The following is a 5,595-nucleotide window of genomic DNA, read 5'->3' as shown; positions in this document are numbered from 1 at the left end:
AAGGAGGGAGATCAGTTTTCCTCAATGAATACCAATTTACTCTCTCTCTCTCTATTTCTCTCTCTCCTTACCAGAGGCAGCAGGAATTATTGAGAAATCCTTTGCTACTGTCTACCTGTACTTAGGCAAGAAGTTCTTAACCCTTACTGCACAATAAACTCTTTTGGAGTCCTAGTAAATTACATCAGTTCTCAACCCCCTTCTCTCCCCATCAAATCTCTGGAGGTAGGTTTCCAGCAAAGGTAATTTTTTTTGTAAGACCACCAGGTGGTTCTAAGACATAGCCAGGATTGTGTACTTCTGCTCTATCAAAGCAATCTAGAAAACACACACACACACACACACACACACACACACAATTTTAAATTCCTAATTATAAAGATCCATCAGTCCAATATCAAATGTAAACTTTCACTTTATATAAGAAAATGTTCAAAGTCATATTCTTGATTAGTGGTTTTAATAGTGTTTGAGTATAACTTAAAAGGGTAGGTTCTATGTGATATGATCTTATAAAATGAAAAAAAGAATAACCTCTTTCATATTGAAGATATTCTAGAAGGCTGAATAAAACTTTTCCACCCCATTGATCTGTACAAATGTAAATTCTATTATGTCGGTGTCTAAGTCAGTTTAGGCTGCTCTAACAGAATACCACAGATAGGCGGCTTAAACAGCAAGAATTTATTTCTCACAGTTCTACAGACTGGGAAGTCCGAGATCAAGTGGACAGTAGATCCAGTATTATACTGAGGGCACTCTTCTTTGTTTGCAATCAGCTGACCTAGGTGTGTCCTCACATGGCAGAGAGCAAGAAAGAGGGAAAGAAAGTGCTCTGGTCTACACTTATGAGGACACTCATCATATTCATGAGGGCTCCACCCTCATGACCTAATTACTTCCCAAAGACCCCACTTCCTAATACTATCACATGGTGGGCTGAAATATTAACATATGATTTTGGGGGAGACCTAGCATTCAGTCCATAACAGTGAGCTAAGGGTGGTCTAAATTCTGAGAACAGAAAGGACAGTTCTTCTCTGTAAAAACAAAACAAAACAGGAGAATTATACATTCACTCTTAAAATATAATATTAAGTAATTCTTCACTTGAAAAAAATTGAATCAAAAGAACTACTTGAAAGTATACAAAATGTGCGTTTTAATTATGTTTAAACTGTTACACTTTGGCTCATTAATCACCACATTATATAAGACCAAGATAATTATTTTACATGAATAAAAGGGATTTTATATTATAGATTAGTAATACATAAAATGTTCAAACTAATGTCTAATATTGATGTATTCAATAAATAAAAATGTAAAGATTGGCAATAAGATATGTTTAAATATAATGATATTCTTATAGTAAATAATCAAAGCCTGTATTCAAGATAAAATAAGCCTGGTGGTGGGAAGGGGTGGGATTTTGCCAGCCGTGGCTGCCACTGGAGCCGGTGTCCGGGCTGGTGATGGGGTTAATTCCCTTTCATAAGACTCTTAACTTGCACCCACCCAGCCCCTCCGTCACCCTGCTGCGCCGCGCTCCAAACCTCTCCTCCTCAGTAACGCGGGCCCCTGAAAGGTATGATATATTTTATCCTAGACAGTCCAGGAATCTACAGTGGTGACAAGGACATGGGACTCCTCCTGCCAGATTCCAAATTGGTCAAGACAATTGACATCCTGGCTGACAACTGTGAGAAAGAACCTTGGATTATCTTATTTTATTTTTGCGGGACACCACAAATCCACATGCATGGGACACATCAGGCTTCAAGTTCCCTGTAGAATTCTAAAATAACCTTTGCTAATGAGGATGTCTGATACTGTTACGGTAAAAAATGAAACTGAAGCAATGAAGGATTTGGAGGCAGAAGTGAAAGATACAACCAGAGTTGTAAATCTTATCAAATCAGAAAACTATGGGAAGATTTTGGCAGAGAAGAATGAACATTGCATTGACAACAATATTGATTTGCAGGGGAAAATTCAGATACAGTTAACACAATCATTTGGAAAAGAGGAGAAGCCCTCAAAACGGGAAGCAGAAGAAGAAAAAGCCAGTGATAAGTTGCCCAGAAAAATGTTATCAAGAGATTCTAGGTCAAGAATACACTGATTCAACCAGCATAGGTCTACATGAATTTTTAGTAAATACATTAAAAAACAATCCCAGGGACAGTATGATGCTGTTGAAATTGGAACAAGAAATTTTAGATTCCATTGGTAATAATGAGTCTCCACATAAAAAATTCCACCCAATGACATCTTACCATAGGATTCTATTACACAGAGTTGCTGCTTACTTTGGATTAGACCACAATGTTGATCAGAGTGGGAAGTCTGTCACAGTAAACAAAACTAGCAATACAAGAATACCTGATCAGAAATTTAATGAACATATTAAGGATGATAAAGGTGAAGACTTTCAGAAATGATATATCCTCAAGAGAGATAACTCTACCTTTGACAAAGATGATAACCAGATGAGAATACATTTGAAAGCTGACAGAAGAAGCAAATCTATAGAAGAAAGAGGAGTACCAGAGAGCTAGAGACAGAATATTTTCCCAAGATCTCCTGTGTTCCCAAGAGAATTATATTATTGACAAAATAATCCAAGACGAGGATGCTAGTAGCACCCAGCAGAGGTGCCAGATATTTAGAGTTAATAAAGATTCTTCAGGGAGAGCAACAGATAGCCATCAAAGCAGCAATGAGAACGAGTTGAAGTACTCTGAATCACGACCCTGGAGCAGCACAGATTCAGACAGCTCTCTCTGAAACTTCAAGCCTGCAGTAACCAAAGCCAGCAGCTTTGGTGGAATTTCAGTTCTGACAAGAGGTGATAGTTCTGGAAGAAGCAAAAGCATAGGCAGGCTTTCAAAAACAGGTCAGCCCTTCATAAACCCAGATGGGAATCCAGTTGTGTATAATTCTCCTATGACTCAACAACCAGTTAGAACCCAAGTGCCTGGACCTCCACAGCCACCTCTGCCTCCCCCATCACCTCAACAACAAGCAGCTCAGCACAATTTCTCACAGCAGGACAACCATGGGTCTCAGTGTAGCCACCTGAGTCTTGCCCGCCAGCCATGTGCAGATGGTTCTGATCCTCAAGCCACCATGTTCCAGTCCACTGTTGTTCTTCAGTACAGCAGTCTGGTTATATCACAACAGCAGCCCCCCCACCACCACTGCCTCCTCTTCCTCCCCTACCTCCTGGGCAGCCAGTCCCTACTGCTTGCTATTCTGCCTCTGGTCATCATGTCAGCCAGCCTGTGCTCCAGCAGCAAGGACATATTCAGCAGCCCTCTCCACAGATGCCAGCCTGTTATTGTGCTCCAGGCCACTACCACTCCAGTCAACCTCAGTATCGCCCAGTCCCTTCTGTCCATTACAATTCACATCTAAACCAACCACTACCCCAGCCTGCCCAGCAGACAGGTTATCAAGTTATGCCCAACCGGCAGCAAAACTACCAGGGGATAGTTGGAGTTCAGCAACCCCAAAGTCAGAGCCTAGTTGGTGGCCAGCCCAACAGCATTGGAAAACAGATTCAAGGAGTGGTCATTGCCTATCCTTCAGTGCCATCATTTCAGGTTTCACTGCCTCAAGGTTCTCAAGGAATTGCCCATCAGACTTATCAACAGCCTGTTATGTTTCCTAATCATTCTAATCAAGGATCTATGCCTACAGCAGGAATGCCAGTTTACTACAGCATCATTCCACCTGGCTAACAAAATAATTTAAGCTCCTCAGTAGGTTACTTGCAACATCCAGGATTAGAACAAGTACAGTTGCCTCGAACTACTTCACCATGCAATTCCCAGCAGCTCCAAGGCCACCAGTGTGCAGCTGTGCCACCTCCACCACCTGGTGGCGGAATGGTGACGATGCAGCTCAGTGTACCAAACAATCCACAATCTTGTGCCCATTCACCCCCACAGTGGCAACAAAACAAATATTATGGTGATCACCAGAGAGGACAGAAGTGTATGGAATTTAGAAATAGAGACAATATTGTTCAGGAGATGCCAGATACCCGTTACTTGGCCAGCCCCTGCAGTACAACTCTCCTGCTGTTCTGCACAGACACATTCCAGCCCAACAGGGTCAGCCTGGCAACAGGCATGGAAACCGAGGAAGGAAACAAGCTAAAAAAGCTGCATCCACCGACCTTGGTGCAGGAGAAGCAGTTGTTGGGAAGGTCTTGGAAATTACTGAACTACCAGATGGAATAACTCGTGTGGAAGCTGAGAAGCTTTTTGGGGAACTCTTTAAAATTGGCACCAAGATCTGGTGGCTTTGGGACCCCCAGTCCCAGGCCCAGCTGCATCGTCACCTCCTCTGCTGTGGCAGTGGGGACAGCACTTTCAACCCCGAAAGCTCTAAACCTAGTGACTTGGCCTCCATGTACACTGTCTTAGCCACATTCCCCTCCATCTCGGCTGCACAGAATTCTCTGAAGAAACAAATTAACTCAGTTAACGAGTTTAAGCTGAGAACGAGCAAGAAGCATTATGACTTTCACATTTTGGAAAGAGCAAGTTCTCAGTAACAGCCACTTTGGACCCATGGCCTTTGTGATTCCCCTGTCCTCACCCATCTTTAACTGGCTTGGTATTTGGAACTTCTGTTAACATGAGACTCCTAGGATGTGTGGTCGTGGCATTACAACTTCTGAAGACAGGCCAGTGATCCAGCAAAGGCGGCGGGGGCGAGGGGGGGGAATACACATTTCACCCCAGATGACTGTAGGAAGCCACATCGGAATGATACAGAGTTAGCAGCTTTTTCTGAGGAAATGCTGTTCAACTTCCTCCTAACTTTTATAGTTATTTTGTTTTATATTTCTGAATTCTTGTATCAGCTCTATTGTACAGCAAATTATTCTTCAAAATGATTACAACCAGTTGCAACCTGTATTTCTTTTTCTGAAGCCAGCACAGTGTGATCCAACATAGAATTTTTTGGGAAAAGAATGCAGGAGTGTAATAACCAAGTCACAACGGTGTACTGTCTTTGGGGGGCTGGAGGGTGACTAAGGAGACCCCACAGATAGAAGACTACTCTTCCCCTGTATCTCTAAACACAGAAACAATTTCCAGAAAATATAGAATTCCCTCATAGGGTCTTTTCCTTACTCACTTAGGTCATATAAACATTAAGTGTAAAGTAAATTTTGTTCTTAACACCTCTTAATCAAACCACTTAGGTTCAAAGGGGAATAGGAATCATTCTAGGCAGGAAAATACTTCCATTTTTTTTTTTTAAGTCTCCCTCCAATAATTAAATGCCACTTATTTTCATTCCCTTCCTTGTGGATTTTTTTGTCACCTGAGGAAATGCATTTGATGAGTGCTGGAAACTTCTTAAGTGGTTTAAAATGTGTTTTCATTGTTTGCAGCAGGTCACTGGACATCAAAGATTCATTGCACTTATGAACAAGGAACCTGTTTTTCAATTTACAAGGCTGTACAATGTGTGCTGATGCAAGCCTTTTTTAGTTCAAGAGAATAAATGTTTACAAATATATACCCACTTTGTCTTTTGTAAATTAAAATCATGTTTTTAAATGAGAAAAAA

At 41.5% G+C, this 5,595-nt stretch overlaps 1 pseudogene; it reads left to right on the top strand.

Moving 5' to 3' along the window:
* The first annotated feature begins 1,615 nt into the window (after positions 1-1,615).
* On the top strand, positions 1,616-4,576 carry LOC137224539 (R3H domain-containing protein 1 pseudogene; annotated as a pseudogene).
* The last annotated feature ends 1,019 nt before the right edge of the window (positions 4,577-5,595 follow it).

This window comes from Pseudorca crassidens, chromosome 5, assembly GCF_039906515.1.
Source record: "Pseudorca crassidens isolate mPseCra1 chromosome 5, mPseCra1.hap1, whole genome shotgun sequence".
Taxonomy (NCBI): domain Eukaryota; kingdom Metazoa; phylum Chordata; class Mammalia; order Artiodactyla; family Delphinidae; genus Pseudorca; species Pseudorca crassidens.
This window is presented reverse-complemented; position numbering and strand designations above follow the sequence as displayed.